Raw genomic sequence first — 23,380 nt, 5'->3', positions numbered from 1 at the left:
AAGATTAATTGCAGTTCACACCGAGACATTTCAGCAGTCGTTGTCCCACGCTCCATTCGTGAATGAAATGAGAAGTCCTAATAACTGGCTGGTACAATGAGAAATACGCTCTACACTGCACGTGACAGTAGCTATCAGAGTATGAGTATAGATATAGCTGTACATGTGATTTATATCAATGTGAATCAGAAGGGCATAGGGATGTTCTGCTATTTGAAGAGTAGTAAACAAAGACAGTGGACATCGTCTCCTGTTATAGAGGATCCTTGCTGTCAAAGGTTGTTAGTATTGCGTGACAGTTAATCACAGCCATGTCGCGGGCAATAGACACGCCTTTTGGTCGTTTATTGTACTTAATTGGTTGGTAAATTGCTTATCTTCTAAAGATCCAGTTGCATTCGTATTAAATGAATCGTAGTATACCCATGAACCATGGACCTTGCCGTTGGTGGGGAGGCTTGCGTGCCTCAACCATGCAGATAGCCGTACCGTAGGTGCAACCACAAAGGAGGGGTATCTGTTGAGAGGCCAGACAAACGTGTGGTTCCTGAAGAGGGGCAGCAGCCTTTTCAGTAGTTGCAGGGGCAACAGTCTGGATGATTGACTGATCTGGCCTTGTAACCCTAACCAAAACGGCCTCGCTGTGCTGGTACTGCGAACGGCTGAAAGCAAGAGGAAACTACAGCCATAATTTTTCCCGAGGGCATGCAACTTTACTATATGGTTAAATGATGATGGCGTCCTCTTGGGTAAAATATTCCGGAGGTAAAATACTCCCAAATTCGGATCTCCGGGCGGGGACTACTCAAGAGGACGTCGTTACCAGGAGAAAGAAAACTGGCGTTCTACAGATCGGAGCGTGGAATGTCAGATCCCTTAATCGGGCAGGTAGGTTAGAAAATTTAAAAAAGGAAATAAATGGGTTAAAATTAGATATAGTGGGAATTAGTGAAGTTCGGTGGCAGGAGGAACAACACTTCTGGTCAGGTGAATACAGGGTTATAAATACAATATCAAATAGGGGTAATGCAGGAGTAGGTTTAATAATGAATAAAAAAATAGGAGTGCGGGTAAGCTACTACAAACAGCATAGTCAACGTATTATAGTGGCCAAGATAGACACGAAGCGCATGCCTACTACAGTAGCACAAGTTTATGTGCCAACTAGCTCTACAGATGACGAAGAAATTGAAGAAATGTAGGATGAGATAAATGAAATTATTCAGGTAGTGAAGGGAGACGAAAATTTAATAGTCATGAGTGACTGGAATTCGACAGTAGGAAAAGGGAGAGAAGGAAACATAGTGGGTGAATATGGATTGGGGCTAAGAAATGAAAGAGGAAGTCGTCTGGTAGAATTTTGCACAGAGCATAACTTAATCGTAGCTAACACTTGGTTCAAGAATCATAAAAGAAGGTTGTATACATGGAAGAATCCTGGAGATACTAAAAGGTATCAGATAGATTATATAATGGTAAGACAGAGATTTAGGAACCAGGTTTTAAATTGTAAGACATTTCCAGGGGCAGATGTGGACTCTGACCAAAATCTATTGGTTATGAACTGTAGATTAAAACTGAAGAAATTGCAAAAAGGTGGGAATTTAAGGAGATGGAACCTGGATAAACTGAAAGAACCAGAGGTTGTACAGAATTTCAGGGAGAGCATAAGGGAACAATTGACAGGAATGGGGGAAAGAAATACAGTAGAAGACGAATGGGTAGCTTTGATGGATGAAGTATTGAAGGCAGCAGAGGATCACATAGGTAAAAAGACGAGGGCTAGTAGAACTCCTTGGGTAACAGAAGAAATACTGAATTTAATTGATGAAAGGAGAAAATATAAAAATGCAGCAAATGAAGCAGGCAAGAAGGAAAACAAACGTCTCAAAAATGAGGTCGACAGGAAGTGCAAAATGGCTATGCAGGCATGGCTAGAGGACAAATGTAAGGATGTAGAGGCTTCTCTCACTAGGGGTAAGATAGATACAGCCTACAGGAAAATTAAAGAGACCTTTGGAGAAAAGAGAGCCACTTGTATGAATATCAAGAGCTCAGATGGAAACCCAGTTCTAAGCAAAGAAGGGAAAGCAGAAAGGTGGAAGGAGTATATAGAGTGTCTATACAAGGGCGATGTACTTGAGGACAATATTATGGAAATGGAAGAGGATGTAGATGAAGATGAAATGGGAGATACGATACTGCGTGAAGAGTTTGACAGAGCACTGAAAGACCTGAGTCGAAACAAGGCCCCGGGAGTAGACAACATTCCATTCGAACTACTGTCGCCCTTGGGAGAGCCAGTCCTGACAAAACTCTACCATCTGGTGAGCAAGATGTACGAGACATGCGAAATACCCTCAGACTTCTAGAACAATATAATAATTCCAATCCCAAAGAAAGCAGGTGTTGACAGATGTGAACTATCAGTTTAATAAGCCACAGCTGCAAAATACTAATTTGAATTATTTACAGACGAATGGAAAACCTGGTAGAAGCCGACCTCAGGGAAGATCAGTTTGGATTCCGTAGAAATGTTGGAACACGTGAGGCAATACTGACCTTACGACTTATCTTAGAAGAAAGTTTCTAGCATTTGTAGACTTAGAGAAAGCTTTTGACAATGTTAACTGGAATACTCTCTTTCAAATTCTAAAGGTGGCAGGGGTAAAATACAGGGAGCGAAATCTATTTACAATTTGTACAGAAACCAGATGGCAGTTATAAGAGTCGAGGGGCATGAAAGGGAAGCAGTGGTTGCGAAGGGAGTGCGACAGGGTTGTAGCCTCTCCCCGATGTTATTCAATCTGAAAAATTCGGAGTAGGTATTAAAATCCAGGGAGAAGAAATAAAAACTTTGAGGTTCGCCGATGACATTGTAATTCTGTCAGAGACAGCAAAGGACTTGGAAGAGCAGTTGAACGGAATGGACAGTGTCTTGAAGTGAAGATATAAGATGAACATCAACAAAAGTAAAACGAGGATTAGGTCGAGTGATGCTGAGGGAATTAGATTAGGAGATGAGACACTTAAAGTAGTAAAGGAGTTTTGCTATTTGGGGAGCAATATAACTGATGATGGTCGAAGTAGAGAGGATATAAAATGTAGACTGGCAATGGCAAGGAAAGCGTTTCTGAGGAAGAGAAATTTGTTAACATCGAGTATAGATTTAAGTGTCAGGAAGTCGTTTCTGAAAGTATTTGTATGGATTGTAGCCATGTATGGAAGTGAAACATGGACGATAACTAGTTTCGACAAGAAGAGAATACAAGCTTTCGAAATGTGGTGCTACAGAAGAATGTTGAAGATTAGGTGGGTAGATCACATAACTAATGAGGAGGTATTGAATAGGATTGGGGAGAAAAGAAGTTTGTGGCACAACTTGACTAGAAGAAGGGATCGGTTGGTAGGACATGTCCTGAGGCATCAAGGGATCACAAATTTAGCATTGGAGGGCAGCTGGGAGGGTAAAAATCGTAGAGGGAGACCAAGAGATGAATACACTAAGCAGATTCAGAAGGATGTAGGTTGCAGTAGGTACTGGGAGATGAAGGAGCTTCCACAGGATAGATTAGCATGGAGAGCTGCATCAAACCTGTGGTGTCACCGCCAGACACCACACTTGCTAGGTGGTAGCTTAAATCGGCCGCGGTCCATTAGTACATGTCGGACCCGCGTGTCGCCACTGGCAGTGATCGCAGACCGAGCGCCACCACATGGCAGGTATCGAGAGACGGACTAGCACTCGCCCCAGTTGTACGGACGACGTAGCTAGCGATGCACACTGTCGAAGCCTCGCTCATTTGCAGGGCAGATAGTTAGAATAGCCTTCAGCTAAGTCCATGGCTACGACCTAGCAAGGCGCAATTAGCATGTATCTACAGTGTCTCACTTGTATTGTTCAAATGGTTCAAATGGCTCTGAGCACTATCGGACTTAACATCTTTGGTCATGAGTCCCCTAGAACTTAGAACTACTGAAACCTAACTAACCTAAGGACAGCACACTACACCCAGCCATCACGAGGCAGAGAAAATCCCTGACCCAGCCGGGAATCGAACCCGGGAACCCGGACGTGGGAAGCGAGAACGCTACCGCACGACCACGAAATGCGGGCACTTGTATTGTCAAGAGCGATGTACAACAAGGATGGATTAAAGTTAAGTATTCCAGAAGCTACGTACTTTTCTTTATAGCGTTCATTACGTATCCTGTTTCAGACCTCTCTAGCCTGCGTGAGTTTAAGCGCGTGCCTTTCGGTTACCCGTCACTGTGGACTGGCTGTCTTTTCAGTTCACAACATTTTTGGCAACGAGGCTTAAAAGAGGATTTCGCGTTCGTATTGCTCTAATTTATTTGTGTCATGGCTTCGCCACAATCTCCAGATGTACTGTCCGAATTTTATCGCATGCAGAATCAGCAGACGCAGGCGTTATTGGATGCCCTTGGACAGCTCGTCCAGGGTCAGCGTACACTGCAAACCGATGCGGCAGCCGCCGCTTCATCGCTACGCAGCCACGACATGCTGTTGCACCCCAGTTTCGTCCGTTTCACGCGGACGACGAAACCTGGACGGAGTGGTCACGCCAATTTGGATTTCATCTCGCCGACTACAGAATTCAAGGTAACGAGCGGCAGCCTCACTTATTATCATGTGTAGGGGTGCAAACGTACCGTGTGATAGTGAAATTGTTTCCCCGACGCGACGTAGCAACTCTATCCTACGAAGAAATTTAGATGCCTATTTCAAGGAAACAGTCAATGTCGTTGCAAAACGGTATATGTTCTTTCGTACAAAACGTACGGCCGGTCAGACTAATAGGGAGTGGGTTGCAACATTGCAAGGCCTTACAAGGGATTGTGCTTTTGAGTGTGAATGTGGACTTCCTTATTCAGATACAATGGTGCGTGATGCAATTGCACAGAACGTTTCTGACGTTCGCATACGGGAACAGATTTTGAAACTAGTTAATCCCTCCCTTCAACAAATGATAGACATATTGGATAGGCAAGACACACTTGATTTTGCTCAGGAATCATTTGAAATTTCGCCAGCCGTGTGTCACATTAACCGGCCCGCCGGGCGTGCTGCACGGACCGCTAAACAGCCCTCGCGCACGTCCGCGCAGCTGCGGCCTAGCTCTCAAACACGTGTGCCGCGTAAGCATGCCAATGCAGTTCTGAAATCATGCCCGCGGTGTGCAACTAGACATTCGCGTGACAATTGCCCGTCACGCCAAGCTATTTGCTTTTACTGTCATAAGAAAGGACATGTTCAAAGTGTTTGCCAGAAAAAGCTCAGATCAGACAATCACAACCATTCCAGGCCCTTTGCTTCGCGCCGGAATCGAACCGAGGACAATCAGGCTCGTGAACCTTCGCCCATGGACATTCATGTAGTTAATTCCACCCCGTCCAGTGCCACTTTCTCAAACAGTGACTGTGTTCGTCCCACAAAAAGTGTGCGTCGACGTCGCCAGATATCACGTCAATTAGCAAGTGATGCTGTCACTTTATCAGTTCAAATTGCACGAGAAAGTCGCTCTTGTCGTCAGCAGGACAATAAACTTTTTGTCGACTTGGACTTTGACGGCAAAGTGATACCATTCCAGCTCGATACCGGAGCTGCGATTTCATTGATCAATCACGACACGTACAAACAACTGGGCCAACCTCCGTTGCGTGCCGCAACTGTTAAGTTACGTAGTTATTCAGGACAGCAGATCCCTGTGTTCGGACAGTGCACTCTTCTTGCAACATACAAGGGACAAACAAAACTTGTGTCATTTTACGTTCTTCGTTCTTCTACTGCAGTGAACTTGTTTGGTTTAGATTTATATCAGTTGTTTCACATGTCTATAGTAAATCAGGTCCTATCACTGAACGAGACTGTGCCTTCAGACAGTGTTTCGCGTCTGTGTGACGAATTTGCAGACATTTTTGCACCGGGCCTTGGTTGCGCTACGTACTATGAAGCACATTTGGAACTGAAAGTCGACGCGCAACCGAAATTTTTCAGAGCGCGCAATGTTCCCCACGCATTGCGTGATGAGGTCGCCAGAACATTACACGATTTAGAATCACAAGGTGTAATTGAACGTGTGCAGGCTTCTCTCTGGGCCTCACCCTTAGTAATTTTGCCAAAACCTTCCGGAAAACTGAGACTTTGTGTGGACTTCAAGGCAACTGTGAATCCACAACTTGTGACTGGAACTTTTCCTTTCCCCGCCCGGAAGATCTTTTTGATCAACAGTGCCCGGGTCAATACTTTTCGAAGTTGGACCTAGCAGATGCGTACTTGCAAATACCGGTGGACGAAGGATCCCAGCGCGTATTGGTGGTTAACACGCATCTTGGATTGTACCGATTCAAAAGACTGCCATTCGGGTGTGCATCCGCCCCTGCATTGTTTCAGCAATATTTACAAACTGTTTGTGCGTCGGTCCCTACTGCGGCAAACTATCTGGACGATATTGTGATCTCCGGAAAGACAGACGCCGAACATTTAGCCAACCTACGAACGTTATTTCAGGTATTGCGGCAAAATGGTCTTAGCTTGAGGCAGGACAAATGTGTGTTTTTTGCTCGTGACTTCCCATATTTGGGACATGTCATCAATGCCCAAGGCATACATCCGAGTCCCGAGCACCTCCGTGCCATACAGGACTTACCTTCGCCGCAGACTTTGAAGCAGCTACAGAGTGTGCTGGGTAAAATAAATTATCATCGCTTTCTGCGCAATGCCTCTTCCATTTCAGCTCCGCTTCATCGCTTACGCCGTAAAGGTGTTCCGTTCGTCTGGACGACGGAATGCGAACGCGCCTTTCGTCAGTTGAAATCGGCGTTGCTTTCCCATACTTGCCTTACGCCATTCGATCCCCAGAAACACCTTTTGTTGATGGTAGATGCATCGGATTTCGGGATCGGTGCTGTGCTTGCGCACAAAGATGGATCGCATGATCGCCCTATCGCCTTTGCGTCAAAATTGCTCTCATCTGCGCAAAGAAATTATTCACAGATAGAGAAAGAAGCTTTTGGTCTCGTGTTTGGTGTTACTAAGTTCCATGATTTCTTGTATGGTCGTCACTTTACCATCATCACAGACCACAAACCTTTGACATCGCTTTTTCATCCGAACAAGCCTGTACCTCCATGTACAGCGCAGAAATTTATTCGCTGGTCAATTTTCCTCTCGCAGTACCGCTACGATATCTTGTATCGGTCCACTGCTAAGCATGGCAACGCTGATGCGTTGTCCCATTTGCCTGTTGCTGAGGATAAAGCATTCGATTCTTCCGAATTTGCTTGCATGTTCATTGATGCGGAAACCGATGACGTGGTCGAATCGTTTCCGATTGATTTTCGTCGTGTAGCTGCAGCCACAGCAGCTGACCCTGTCCTTGCTACCGTTTTGCGTTTTGTTGCTACGCAATGGCCCTTGTCAAAGTCATGGATCGAGGATCCGCTGGTTCGCCGATTTTTTGCTCACAAGGAGAGACTTTTTGTACGACGTGGTGTTTTGTTGTTGCGTTCTGATAATGATCAGTCCAGAGTCGTGGTCCCACGTTCGTTACAGTCCTCTGTCTTACGGCTTCTTCACCAAGGACATTGGGGTATGGTGCGAACGAAACAACTTGCTCGTCAGCACTGTACTTGGTTCGGAATCGATGCTGCGATTACGAATATGTGCTCTTCTTGCATGGCGTGTGCCGAACAACAATCCGCACCGCCGCGGAAATTCTTTGCATGGCCACAAGCCACTTCCCCTTGGCAACGCTTACACATCGATTTTGCTGGTCCATTCTGGAATGGTCGATGGTTGGTTGTGGTCGATTCTTTCAGTAATTTTCCTTTTGTTGTCCGGATGTCTTCCACGACGTCTTCTGCCACCATCCAAGCGTTGTCTGCTATTTTTTGCATTGAAGGTCTTCCGCAGACTATTGTTTCCGACAATGGCCCACAATTCATGTCCGCAGAATTTGTCATTCTGCAAGGCCAATGGTATTCAACATCTGACATCCGCGCCGTTTTCGCCTCAGTCAAACGGTGCCACTGAACGGTTGGTCCGGACTTTCAAGTCACAGATGTTGAAGTTGAAAGAGTCGCATTCTCAGGAGGACGCGTTATTGCTCTTTTTGTCCTCGTATCGCTCTCAGCCCCGCGATGGTCGCTCGCCGGCTGAGTTGCTCCACGGTCGTCCTCATCGAACCTTGATGTCTTTGCTGCATCCGCCGCATCAGGTTCCTGTGCAGCGGCAGACTCCTGCTTTTGCTCCAGGCGACGTATTCTATCGCAACTATCGCGGTTCACGGCGTTGGCTCGCAGGGTGCATTCTTCGCTGCCTCGGCCGCGCGATGTATTTGGTTTTGGGTGCCTCTGGTGAGGTGCGTCGGCATCTCAATCAGCTGCGCCTCTGTCGTCGCCTGGGTTCTGCCGCTCCCCGTCTGCTTTCAGCAACGGTGCCGTCCGGTCAGCGCCCTGGGGACCCATCTACTGGCTCGCCTCATCCCCAGGCGTTACCGACGATGCCTTCCATTTTGCCCCACGGCGACGCGCCGCCGCCCGTTCTCCCGCCGGCGCCGCCCGCAATGGCCACGTCGCTGCAACCGCCTGGCGCCTCCCTGGGTCACGCGCCGCCGATCGCTTCCCGTGACCAGATGTCCTCCGCTATGGAACTCTTGCCCGCTCCGGACCAGATGTCGTCATCGCGCGTCGGATCCCCCGACGCAATGGAGGTCGACCCTTCGGCCCCTCCTGTCTCATTACGGGCGCATACGCCGCATGTTGACATGCACCCTGGACTAGGTTTTCAGGCGTTTCCTAGCTCCCCTCGGACCGAATGGCAGGGTGCGGGTGGCACAGCCTCGCCTGTTGTTAGGCTCCCCACCTCTTCGCCTACGTCAACATGGGGTCCTCCCCACGGCGGGCGGAAGCCTTATCACACGACCGTTCGCCGATTTGCGGGGGAGGAATGTGGTGTCACCGCCAGACACCACACTTGCTAGGTGGTAGCTTAAATCGGCCGCGGTCCATTAGTGCATGTCGGACCCGCGTGTCGCCACTGGCAGTGATCGCAGACCGAGCGCCACCACACGGCAGGTCTCGAGAGACGGACTAGCACTCGCCCCAGTTGTACGACGACTTTGCTAGCGACTACACCGACGAAGCCTTTCTCTCATTTGCCGAGAGACAGTTAGAATAGCCTTCAGCTAAGTCAATGGCTACGACCTAGCAAGGCGCCCTTTGTCACATTGCATGTATCTAAAGAGTCTCACTTGTATCGCCACAATCTCCAGGTGTCTCATCAAGAACGATGTATACAAAGGATGGATTAAAGTTAAGTAGTCCAGAAGCTACGTACTTTTCTTTATAACATTCATTACATATCCTGTTTCAGACCTCACTCCATCCTTCGTGAGTTAGCGCGTGCATCTTGGCCGCCTCTTTCAATTAGTGTGCGTAGTGTTGGCAAGTCTGCCGACACTACAAAACCAGTCTCAGGACTGAAGACCACAACAACAACAACAACAACAACAACAGTATACCAAAAAATGAGGTACGCTTTAAGTTTTCATAATGTATCTAGACATATGACTATTCATTCCTGTTGGACGGACGGTTTGTTTGAATTATGCAGTTGCTGGTCATTAGGATTGTCATCAATCTGAGTAATATTGTGAAATTAAGTGAAACACAGATCTGAGCGGCGAATACAGGAGATACTCATAGTAGAGCACGTATAATCGGCTTATAGCTACTGCAGAGTATCATACAGTGACTACAATTCAGAGATGTGAAGTCGTCACAGTAATTAACTGCGTCACTGTTAACTGCTTATTAAGCAAGGCTAATAATGCTTATGATCCAGCACATGTCATTTTTACTTCTTATTTTTGCAATGGTTTTAGTTTTGTAAAATCTAACCTGACTGTAAAAGAACATGTTAGTAAAAGAACCTGCCTCCTGCAGTACCTATTCTTGAGTACTAAATCCCATTGTCTTTATGTTAAAGTGTGTTGATCCGCCTGTTTGATGCGACAGTTTCCTGAGCATGGTAATAATGTACCCTGTTTCACCTGCGTCATGGAGGTGAACGGTGATTGTGTGAATTACTCCATAGATGGTGACAACACTGTAAATTTTCGTTGAAGTAATTTTTGTGGGAGCATGATTAAATTGAAAAAGAAACACATAGTTAGTAAATTTTTAGAGCTGTAAATTATTATTGTTCACTTTGCTTCATGGCACCAACTGTTAATGTACAAAACTGGTACCGATTGCTCAGCTTTCATCAATTATGCTACACACTTTATCAAACATTGAAATAAATTCTGTACTTCCTTCATTATTGTACTTGTAATACACGTGTCCTTCTTGCACCCTCGAGATCCCACTACAAATGTCCATCCCCCAATTTTTTGTACTCTGTACCATTAAGTCCATATACAACTCCGATCGCTCTCTACTACCGCTAGAATTACACTCTTTGCCCTTCAGCTGGGTGCTTCTACCCGCAGTCCACACTTTGATCACGTGAATAGGAAGCAGGGTTTGACAGCGACGAAGTACATGCTTTTCACGTGATCGTTGGAGGAGCACAATATTCTTGCGACCAATGCATTTTATCCAGTATATATACAATCAAACAGCTAAATCAAAGGGCACTGGCAAGGTATCGGTCCAAAATGATATGTCGAAATCTGCCTAGAAATATTTTTATACAGGAAGAATACCCAGAAAATACACATACTGTCAAAATTTTATCTTCTAAGATACACTGCCAATATTTGTAAACAAAAAAAATGGAAATTTGACAAATGCATATCTCGCCAGGCGTAGCTGTAGCTGTAACAGACAGCTCATTTGCAACGCGGCAGGCACATATCCTTGATTGATGGCACATCAATAAACAGGTAACATGGCACAACGCGATCTTCATTTGTAAGACGAATATCAATTTCCATTGATAATTACAATGACACGGTTGTTCACAGTTACTAATTGCTCGAATTGGCAGCTCATTTAGCATCCATAATAATCAGAAGTTCCCTTCGCATAAAGTATAGACAATGAAGCTAAAACTGAATTAATTTTGTTTCCGTTTTTTCTTCTTCGTATATGCTTGCTAATAGCACCCGTCTTTGTGGAAATTCCAGAGTTTGCCACTAATGCGGGATTCAATATATATTTTCAACCTCGCAAAGGAAAAAAAAAAGAAGAAGAACGTGGTCTGCAATCGAAATCACCTACTTATTCTGAAGACCTACATAAGTGTTATTCGTTAGTTAATTTCTGGGATGTTCAGTCGAATGACGTCGACATTTCGTTAAAAATTGTTGGACACCGCTAAAATACGAGGTGTGGCTAGAAAAAAACCGGACTAGTACTGGTGAAACAATAAAACGAATGCAATAAGGCTGAAAGTCGCGTGGCCTGTCACGTGACTCTCGCTCCGCCTACTGCTAGAGTTTCATCTGCCTCCTGCACTCAGTCTGCCCGTGGCGTCTGTTTTAAGTAGTTGACGTTTTGTCTGTGCGTCGGAAAATGTTGAGTGTACAGAAAGAACAGCGTGTTAACATCAAATTTTGTTTCAAACTAGGAAAATCTGCAAGTGAAACGTTTGTAATGTTACAACAAGTGTACGGCGATGATTGTTTATCGCGAACACAAGTGTTTGAGTGGTTTAAACGATTTAAAGATGGCCGCGAAGACACCAGTGATGACACTCGCACTGGCAGACCATTGTCAGCAAAAACTGATGCAAACATTGAAAAAATCGGTAAACTTGTTCGACAAGATCGCCGTTTAACAATCAGAGCAGTGTCTGAGTTAACAGGAGTTGACAAGGAAAGTGTTAGGCAGATTCTTCATGAAAGTTTCAACATGAACAAAGTGTGTTCAAAAATGGTTCCAAACTGTCTCACAATTGAACAGAAGGAACGCCGAAGAATGATTTGTTCTGACATCCTGGTAAACATTGAAAGTGATCCCACCTTCTTACAAAACGTTATTACTTGCGATGAATCGTGGTTTTTTACTTACGATCCCGAAACTAAACGCCAATCGATGCATTGGAAAACTCCTGGTTCTCCACGACAAAAAAAAGCACGAATGTCAAAATCGAAATTCAAGGCAATGATGATTGTTTTTTTGACATCAAAGGGATTGTGCACATTGATTGGGTACCAGAGGGACAAACAGTGAATCAGCATTACTACATTAGCGTCCTGGCTACCCTACGTGAGCGAGTACGGAGAAAACGGGACGATTTGTGGAGAAAAAAGTCATGGATCCTTCACCAAGACAATGCCCCAGCTCACAGTGCGTTGTCAGTGAAGACGTTTTTGGCAAAACACAACATTCCCATCTTAGATCATCCACCCTACTCACCTTATTTGGCCCCCTGTGACTTTTTTCTTTTCCCTAAAGTCAAGTCATCTTTGAAAGGAACTAGATTTGAGACTGTTAAAGCAGTAAAAGAAAAAGCGACGGAAGTAATGTATGGACTTACCGAAAATGATCTGCAGCATTGTTATGAACAGTGGAAAATTCGTATGGAGCGGTGTAGAGACCGAGGAGGAGAGTATATTGAAGGAGATAACATGAAATTGTAAATAATTGTAAATAAATGTTTTTTCCAGCATCAGTCCGGTTTTTTTCTAGCCGCACCTCGTACGGTACCTTCCTATCGAAAAGAAATATGGAAATTAAGAGCTTTAACTGCTGTAAATTTTATTGTTAAACGTATGGGGAAGCAAATGCTTTAAGTTGCGATGTCTGAAAAGCCAGTTTAGTAAAATTTGAAGAGTAATTTTACAAGCGGGAAAAGATTTACAAGCAGTACGAAATATGTTCCAAAATGATGTTCGCAGAAGTGAGAGTCAGTGCGCCGTTATCGAGAGAAATCCAAGAGACAAGTGATATGAAAGTGATTCATTTTCAGGCTTCCTCGACGCTGTTAAGCAGATTCCGAAAATTATACGGAAAAGGATGTCGCAAAATTATGAAGTTTGCTTCAAGTAAACCTCGAGAGGAAATGTCATTGACAAGTAGTACTATAGATAAATTCGTAGTTTCTTGTGACTCTAAAATACCGAGTATACAGCCAATGAGGCAGGTTTCGCGCAAGAATTGCATGCAAACCGCACTTTATCATTTCGAGCGAAAAAAAAGAGTCGCTTGTACAGGCGATGAATTCTATGATACGTCTGTATATAACACTGCTAGTGATAAGCATCAGTGGATTATTGTTTTCGCAGTCTTACATCTGTCTTCATACACCTCAAGGCAAGTCAAGGCCAAAAACTTAAAAAAGGACTGTTTGGTTGCAAAAGTCTTGTAATGAACGTAGCAAAATCTGGAAGAATGACAAACACTAATTTTCAATACCACATCCAGAACATCTTCTTACCAACTCGCAGAAAATAATTCATAGTTTAGTTTTAGTTGGACTCTTCGCGCGGTCACAACGACACTTTTGTCTTAGGATGGGACGAAAAGACTGTTAATGTAATTCGAATTCCACCCGGAAGTAACAAAATGATTCAGCCGTTCAATAATGTAATTTTTCCTCAGTGAAAACCATTTTTCAGAAAATTGTCGCATAATGTAATTTTCGATAGCTCTTTGTCATTTCAGGTTATCAGTGTAACAGTGTTGTTAAACTTCAGCCATTTGTACATTAGCACTTATAAAGCATCATCGCATTTTACGAATTTGATCAAGTATGCCTTGTACGGAACAAAATATGCAGAAAAATGTCCACGGCCTTTTCTCGCCGAATCCCAACCATGTCTAAAGTAGCTTAGCGCCCGCCGCTTCACTTGCATAGACTGTAAGGGCTGCTGCGATTCTTTTTGTTTTTATTTAATCTAATTTTTATATTGCTAACAGACTGCTACATCCTCTAAGCTTTTCACGTTGATAAAAGCATGGTCTTTTCAGAATGTACGTCTGACCAAAAAGCGATTCTGGTAGCTGGAGTCCAAAGTTATTGTTAATCATGCGTTTTGCGGTCTTGTGGAGATATTTCCATAGTAAATTTCATCCCCTGACAAATGTTCTTTTATATCTTTCCCAGAAGTGAATACCAGTTTTCATAAACTTAGCTATAAATTTATTTTTAATATAATGAAATATTTTCTTAAAATTTTTCATCTCCTATTCAGGGTTTGATTTTCCTGAAAAACTGAAACACGTATTTGTTTATTTCCAACCGAAAAGTCAAATACCAATTACCACAGATGTAGCCTTAAAAGTCCTTCTTTAGTAATTAGTTATCTTCAAAAAAGTTTCACCCACTCTTTCACCTACTTAGTGGTTGAAATTTCAAAAATTCTGAGACACATACTTCCTGTCTCCTGACTGAGAAACCAAATGCCAGTTTTGGTAGTGCCACCTTCATACATTCAAAAAGTCTATGATTCCCTACTTCACCTCTTTAGGAGTGGGATTTCGGACAATCCCTTCTTAAACGATGCCCACAATCTAAGATCAACACCCTCTCCAAACTTCAAGTTTCTATCCTAAGCAGTTTGGTCTGGGCGATAATAAGTCAGAGAATCAGGCTGACTCACTTTTACTCCCTTAGGGGTTGAATTCCCAGAAACAGTGAAACACGTATTTTTCATCTCTAACTGAGAAGCCAAACTTAAATTTTTATGGTTTAGCTGTAAAAATATGTTTATAATAAAATATGTTCATAAGAAATCTTATCCCATATATCACCCCCTTAGGGGTCCAATTTAGAAAACCAATGAAACACATTTGTAATGGAGAGGTCCAATATCAATGTTCATAGATGTAGCTTTAAAAATGCGTCAGTACTTCCTTAATAATGATATATTTTAAAAAGAAGATTTTACCCACTACTTCACCTCCATAGGGTTAAATTTCCAAAAATGGTGAAACCCATAATTTATTTCTGTCTGAGAAACCAAATACCAATTTACATAGATCTACCTTCAAAATTGTCTTAATAGCGACATTTTTCATAAAAAAACCTTCATCCTCTATTTCACCCCCTTAGCGACGGAATTTCGAAAAATGCCACTTAAATGACGCCTACAGTATAAGATCCACATGTTCTCCAAATTTCAAGCGTCTGTTATTAGTGTTTTTGACTGGACGATGATGAGTCCATTAGTCAGGTAGTCAGTCAATCAGTCAGGACATGGCTTTTTATATACATAGAGATAAAACCAGTAATTTCTGTGAAGTGCATGAATGCATTAATTTTTTATCAGGTGTGCCTTATGAAAGGAAAATGTTCGCTTTCATCGCCCATCACACATCTCGCATTTTTATGTTATTTTCGCCATCCAGTACGCAGTTTGCGGTTTTATGGCAACTGCAAGAAATAAACAAGGAACCGCTCCATTGCTAGCAACTTTTATTCAGAAATTATCGTACGAACTGTTGTACAGGAATCGTTATAAAATATTTAATGTCAATAAATTAAAGTCCCGATTGATGGAAGGTGTCTGCAGCGTAAAATAACACATTGACTTGATTTTGTTTCCTCTGTCAATCACTTGTGTAACAATTACGTACAAAACAGTTTAGCTGTCATTATGAAGCGAAAATTATTCAAAAAATTAAAGATTTGAGACATTGTTGGAATGGTGTAAGTGATTAAAATTTCGAATGTGTGCGCTTTCGACATCGCAATACATGGCTGTGTCTAGTTTTTTGCCTGATCGTGCGCTAGGCAGGAATACAGATACAAACCGCTGTAATAAGCTGTTCTTTGTACGGAAAAACTGGGTAGCTTTAACTTAAAAAAAATACCTTCATTACTCTTTAATGTGATTACGTAGGCTTTCCCGGCGTAATAAGTCTTGAAAGTCTCTTCGGGTTTGCTGCCGGATCCTAAAGTTATTTATTATTTTTAGACGTTATGGTTTATAAAAAACCAGATGGAACTTTGGGACACAGTGTTCACCGAAAGCCGACACACACAGATTGGTATCTGCATCCTAAGAGTTGTCATACACCACACCAACGCAGTGGCGTCCTTAGGACTTTGGTACGGAGAGCATATTCCGTTTCCGACGCAGACAGCTGAACCCAAGAACTTGAGCATTTGATGACTGTTTTTAAGGAAAATGGATACAGAGAGAAGCAGATTCGTTGGGTTATAGAGTTTGGACCATCTCTGGAGGTGTATGAAGAGAAACGTAGATCTGTGGCCTTTCTTCCTTACGCTGGAGGCTTATCGTTTAAGATTGGACGAATTTTAAGGAATTTTAACATTAAGAGTGCGTTCCGTCCACCTTCTAAGATTAGGGCTCTGCTTCGCCCTGTCATGGATGATTTGGGGCTTAGGAAACCCGGTGTGTACAAAATTCCGTGTCAATGTGGGAAAGCTTACATTGGCCGTTCGATTCGCACAGTGCATGACAGGTGTGTGGAACATCGCCGTCATTCGAGGCAACAACAGCCGGAAAAATCTGCGGTAGCAGAACACTGCTTAAATGAGGAACACAGTATGAAATTTGATGAAACTGTGGTGGTTGCCAACATTTCCGGTTTTTGGAACAGTGTCTATAAAGAGGCGATTGAAATTAGGTTGGCTGATAATTTAATCAACGGAGACAATGGGTTTCCTCTTAGCAAGACGTGGAATCCTGTATTATCTCGCATCAAAACTGAATGTTCGTCGATACGGCCTTGATTGCGATATATCGTTGGCGGCAGTGTTTCACTAAGAGCGGCGCCACCTCCCTGTCTTGGAAGGCAGAAACCGTGATGGGCGGCGCATGCGCCGTGTACTGAACGGTGGCCTATATATGACGTCGATTTGCAACCTGGCGTCAGTTCTCAGCGGGACTCATCAGCAGAACAGCATTTTCCTGAAGATGGCGACCAGTTGGATCGCCGAAATATCGAGTCAAGTTGATTTTAGGTTCAGGCAGCAAACCCGAACAGACTTTCAAGATTACGCTTTAATGTCTAAAATTTTAACAGTGCATTCTTTCCGTGTGTGTTCTCCCTGTGTGAAAAACTTCAGAGTAAGTTTAGATATCTCGAACAGGAACATTATCTTGTGATGTCTGAGGCAGAATCAGATATTCGATTGTATATGAAGAATTTTTGTCATGCATGCATTAACGTTAGTGTGAGGTGGTATCTGATATGTTCGACGACATGGTCACTTTATAGTATTAACTGAGAATTAAAATTAGGGTGACAGAACATGCATAGTAGCATGCTACAAATTTTTAGTGAATTTAAAAGTCACGAATCACTACTCTAAAACTGCTGGACATGTGCAGTGGATTTTAACGTCAAGAAGAACTACTCTAAAAATACAAAAACAAGTTTCTACTTCCCTCAAAGTACATCGAAACTTTAGGAACATTAACGTTTTCTCTTGTAATAAATTTAACAAGCTCAGTATGACAATTGTTTCTGTTAAAACAATCTCTTAACAAAAATATACATAAGATAAATAGTTGAGAACAAATTTTAATGGCGTAAATATAAAACGACATGACTGAAATAACTTGTAAAATTTAACAGCTGTCGAACATTAAAAAAATATTTTTAAAACCACAAACCTAAAATAACTGCTGAAGTTATAAGAAGTTCCTTTGATCAACCAGGAGAGTTCCATAACATCAGTATTACATAAACACGTTACACATATAATTAAGCAGCTAGTAGGACTTCACATACTCCACATATTCTAAACTAATTTATAATACTACCTGGTTATTCGACCATATTATGTGAAGTAAAAGCGCAAACGAACAGCCCATACAACAACCAACGACAAGATGTAAAATACTTAAACAGCTGCAACCAATAGGTCGTTAAGAGATTGTCTGAACAAGCTTACATCTTACCTAGTTGTAAGGAACACACCAAATTCAGCATACCAGATAGACGCCGATGATGATTCCAACTGTACCCTGGTTTTGTAGCTTTGCCTTCAAACAACCTATGAATAACTTCCGTTAGGAACCTATTGCTGGTCTCAATCAACACCTGATGAGCAGCCTTTTGATATGTTTATCTGTACACTTTAAGAGACAGCTGTTAGTATTACAGCGCAGCTTACAATCAATATATGGGGGAGCGTAGGTATTAAAGCAGTGGGTAGAGTGACTGATTCGCTACAGCAGACCCGTGGAATATCGAGGTGAAAAAGTGATTTTTCCTGAAGAACGTACTAGACGACTCTCCAGTGTACATTGCCGATTTTACGAACACGTGTGTAAGCGTTGTACATTGTATCAACCACTGTCTCTTTACGCCCAACAACTTTAAAATATTAGTGCAGCATGTAGTTCGTTTACGATTACTCTTGCGTTAAATTTTTTTAGTGAGAACGTTAAAAAGTAAAACTCTAATGATAATCACTTCTAGAGTCGTAATCAGTTTAGTGGTCTGGATAACTGAAGTGTCTTCCATGTTGCAAAGATGAACTGGAAACGAAAGTCTAGTATGTCAGTACTTCAGTCATTGACTCAAGCACAGAGTTAAGTCTTTAAGTGGTTTTACGAGGCATCATATAGTCTATACAGTTTTAGCAAACATTGTTGAGTAAATATCAGGCAATGCAATGTGAAAGAAAAAAAAATGCATGAAGTTTTGGCAGATGAAGTCTTTTCTGAATTGCACGGAAAAGTAATGGAACATATTTAATGACGTGAAAATGTACTGAAACATTTTTCATCAGACTACGGAACCGCTGTCTGTCCTTGTTCAAACAGATTTACTGCCGCGAATGGAAAATAATACGGTCCGACTACTAAACGCCATGTGCAAAAACCGTAAAAATAACGTAAAACCCCACGGTTGTGAACTCTACTGCGCCACTCATCAAGTTATTAACTTAAATGCAGCAGCGAAAATGTAGCTTTGCAGCCAATGAATTATGTTACCATTATTAAAAATAGATCCAGTTTGTTTCAGTGCATTTATGTGAAATACCCGTCTCGACCAGCAGTGATTTACGAATTGCAAATTTGTCACTTTGCTGAAATTATTCGAGAGGAAGACAGTTCAAATCCTCGTCCGGCCATTGTGATATACGTTTTCCGTGATTTCGCTAAATCGCTTCAGACAAATGCGGTGACGGTTCGTTTGAAAGGGCACGGCCGATTTGCTTCCCCATCCTTCCCTAACCCAAGCTTGTGCTCCGTCTTTAATGAAGTCGTTGTAGGAAGGGCGTTGAACAATAGCCTCTGGAACAGTACGGCTGCTACGGTCGCAGGTTCGAATCCCGCCTCGGGCATGGATTTGTGTGATGTCCTTAGGTTAGATACGTTTAAATAGTTCTAAGTCTAGGCGACTCATGTCCTCAGATGTTAAGTCCCATAGTGCTTAGAGCCATTTGAAGCATTTTTGAACAATAGTCTCCTGCTGATCCTTGCTGAAATTTTTGAACAACAAGGTATATGTCAGTTACATGCTAATGAAAATTATGCTTCTTTCGACGTAGTATTATGCTAGTTGAGTGCATTGCGGTCTTGCGTAGGAAGACGACATGCTTCTCCGCGTAGCTGACATAGCGATTTTATATCTCGTCCCTGAGAACTGTGGTGCAGATATTCCGCACTGTAAGCGGGTATTCAGAGCTGTTGCAAAGTTCTTTCACTGCAAACAATACAATGAACTGCTGTTACGCAGTAATATTGCGTCGAGAAAGGTAAATAAAGAATTCATGAGCCAGAGGATCCTTTTTCCGTGAAACGTACTTTATTGAAATTTCGCCATTGTGATGTTCTCTGAATTATTAAACGTCGGCCAAGCTGGGAGGAGGAAGATTACTTCCATTGTCCTATGGAGTCGATATCCAGACATCGAAGAGAAAATAATAGCGGGACGGTGAATAGCGAACCGCGGGTGCAGCGGTCGGACTGTCCGAAGCTCTGGCGTAATCTCGGGCGTTAAATGCTACCGATGGAACTACCTGCAGGTCGGTCCTCGCATGCGTCGCCTGCAACACTGCTCTACTTCAATGCATTTTTCTTTTTTCCTCATAGCACATGAACGTGCGCAAAGGGACGCGTTATTCGGAATCGAACGTTCGCTATTGCATGCACATAACAAGGGATGAATTTTTGATTTATGTAAACCCGATTACTGTAGGAGGGGTCAGCATTTGCCGAAATGATCTGGTGCGAAGCTTCTTAGGTATTTTCACAGCTGCACAATACATTTCTTGACGTCAGTGATGGTAGGTTACATAAACAGCGCTGCGAAAACTTGTGTCGAAAGGATAGTACGAAGTGTTGTGCTCTATCAAAATTACGGTTCTGTAGGTTTGGTACAGTACCTAAATGACGTAGTAAATGGTAGTATCACTGGTACTATTGGTAGCGTTGATTGTGTAAGAGAGAAACTGGGTGACGACTTCTTCACTTTGTTTCTTTGTTTAGCACATAATTAGAACCACACATCATTCACTATAAGTTCACTGTGTATTTTATATTCTTACAGAATACAAATTGCACTTTACAATGAGTAAAAATTTGTTGATAGCGTAGCTTCTGCACTTGTGTGTAAGCTAAGCATTTGCATTTGATGCAATATCAGTTTACATTCACAAACATAAAAAAATTGTCTAATAAATGTTGTTGTTTTGCCTCAATAGAACTTTCTTCAATTGTTTATGAATAATAGACGTAACTTAGACATTGTACTGAAAATTCCACTCTCTAGCGCTAGATGATAGACATGTACTGTTTTTTTTTTATTTTTACTTCAATATTCTTCTGTTTCACATTATATATCAAATTTTCGAAAAAAACCCGTATTAAACATTGACAGTTTCAGTTTTGATACAAGCACTTTTTATTTTTACGTACAGACAAGAGGCTAACTATGTAGGAAAAAATACACTCCTGGAAATGGAAAAAAGAACACATTGACACCGGTGAGTCAGACTCACCATACTTGCTCCGGACACTGCGAGAGGGCTGTACAAGCAATGATCACACGCACGGCACAGAGGACACACCAGGAACCGCGGTGTTGGCCGTCGAATGACGCCAGCTGCGCAGCATTTGTGCACCGCCGCCGTCAGTGTCAGCCAGTTTGCCGTGGCATACGGAGCTCCATCGCAGTCTTTGACACTGGTAGCATGCCGCGACAGCGTGGACGTGAACCGTATGTGCAGTTGACGGACTTTGAGCGAGGGCGTATAGTGGGCATGCGGGAGGCCGGGTGGACGTACCGCCGAATTGCTCAACACGTGGGGTGTGAGGTCTCCACAGTACATCGATGTTGTCGCCAGTGGTCGGCGGAAGGTGCACGTGCCCGTCGACCTGGGACCGGACCGCAGCGACGCACGGATGCACGCCAAGACCGTAGGATCCTACGCAGTGCCGTAGGGGACCGCACCGCCACTTCCCAGCAAATTAGGGACACTGTTGCTCCTGGGGTATCGGCGAGGACCATTCGCAACCGTCTCCATGAAGCTGGGCTACGGTCCCGCACACCGTTAGGCCGTCTTCCGCTCACGCCCCAACATCGTGCAGCCCGCCTCCAGTGGTGTCGCGACAGGCGTGAATGGAGGGACGAATGGAGACGTGTCGTCTTCAGCGATGAGAGTCGCTTCTGCCTTGGTGCCAATGATGGTCGTATGCGTGTTTGGCGCCGTGCAGGTGAGCGCCACAATCAGGACTGCATACGACCGAGGCACACAGGGCCAACACCCGGCATCATGTTGTGGGGAGCGATCTCCTACACTGGCCGTACACCACTGGTGATCGTCGAGGGGACACTGAATAGTGCACGGTACATCCAAACCGTCATCGAACCCATCGTTCTACCATTCCTAGACCGGCAAGGGAACTTGCTGTTCCAACAGGACAATGCACGTCCGCATGTATCCCGTGCCACCCAACGTGCTCTAGAAGGTGTAAGTCAACTACCCTGGCCAGCAAGATCTCCGGATCTGTCCCCCATTGAGCATGTTTGGGACTGGATGAAGCGTCGTCTCACGCGGTCTGCACGTCCAGCACGAACGCTGGTCCAACTGAGGCGCCAGGTGGAAATGGCATGGCAAGCCGTTCCACAGGACTACATCCAGCATCTCTACGATCGTCTCCATGGGAGAATAGCAGCCTGCATTGCTGCGAAAGGTGGATATACACTGTACTAGTGCCGACATTGTGCATGCTCTGTAGCCTGTGTCTATGTGCCTGTGGTTCTGTCAGTGTGGTCATGTGATGTATCTGACCCCAGGAATGTGTCAATAAAGTTTCCCCTTCCTGGGACAATGAATTCACGGTGTTCTTATTTCAATTTCCAGGAGTGTATCTTTCCGGTTATATGCCCCTTTATATACCCGCACTCAGTTTCTAATCAATTCCCAGTTTCTGGTCTCCGGAGTAATCTAGTAAGATACTGATCGCATATGTAAACAAAGCGATTGATATGAGGCAACGCCCGACACCTATGCAACACATCTAATGTGCTGGTAATGCGGGTACGACCTTAACTGACCAAGGCTACCAGGAAAATTATCGCGGTGGACGGTTACGGTAGCTTCGCCACTTTAAAAATATGACAAAAGAAGAGAAGAAAAAAAATTGTGGTTCTTTATATCTTTTCATAGAAAACTTGGTTTAGAGGAGTTACATTCTTAAGATGTTGTTGGCTGTTAGAACGCTATGGGTGAGGTTCATGAGCCGAACTGGAAACATACACATTGGAACCTTATTTTGAAAAACGTGGAAGTAGTGTCCAAATTTTGTGTGTGCCTCATTGAAATGAGTGTATTAAGAGTGTCGTGTAACGTTTGTGTTGACGACGGAGAAGAGAAGGGAGGGGTGAAACCTGCTGCCAGCGCACAGCCGACTGCTCTTGGGGCCGCCACGTTTAACGTCACGTCCTACGGAAGGATGGAAATCATCATTGTCTCTCCACAAGACACTGTGGAGTGGTCGGGAGTCCAAACCACGCCCTAACGCCCCACACTGATACATGACTGCTGTTGCAGTGTGCCTCGTTTCGGAACCCATAAGCGTTCTCCACGCACGCCGAATTTGACAGGTGTCAAAGAAAGTAAGCGAATCTCATATTCGCCAGTGATGGTACATTTATTTTTGAGCCATCACGAAGGAAGCCGTTAGTTCTGTCTTGCAAAAGAAACCTGTATTAAATAGCTTTTTCCAAGTAATTATGAGATAATAGGGATCTAATCATTGAAGAGAAGATTAGAAATAAGGTTAGCCTTTTTGTATTACGCCAGTATTCAAATTAGCAACAGGACACTAGTTGTTTTAGGAAGGTGAGATACATACTGTAAGAGGCCTCTTTGAAACAATTCTCCTGCATTCTCTTGCAGTTATTACTGAAATCACGTGCAGTATAAAATAGACAACTGAATTGGAATCCATTAGATGCCTGTGATTTTCAAATG

The sequence above is a fragment of the Schistocerca nitens genome, chromosome 2, assembly GCF_023898315.1.
Source record: "Schistocerca nitens isolate TAMUIC-IGC-003100 chromosome 2, iqSchNite1.1, whole genome shotgun sequence".
NCBI classification, from domain to species: domain Eukaryota; kingdom Metazoa; phylum Arthropoda; class Insecta; order Orthoptera; family Acrididae; genus Schistocerca; species Schistocerca nitens.
The sequence above is the reverse complement of the archived record's forward strand: the minus strand, read 5'-3'. Positions refer to the sequence as shown.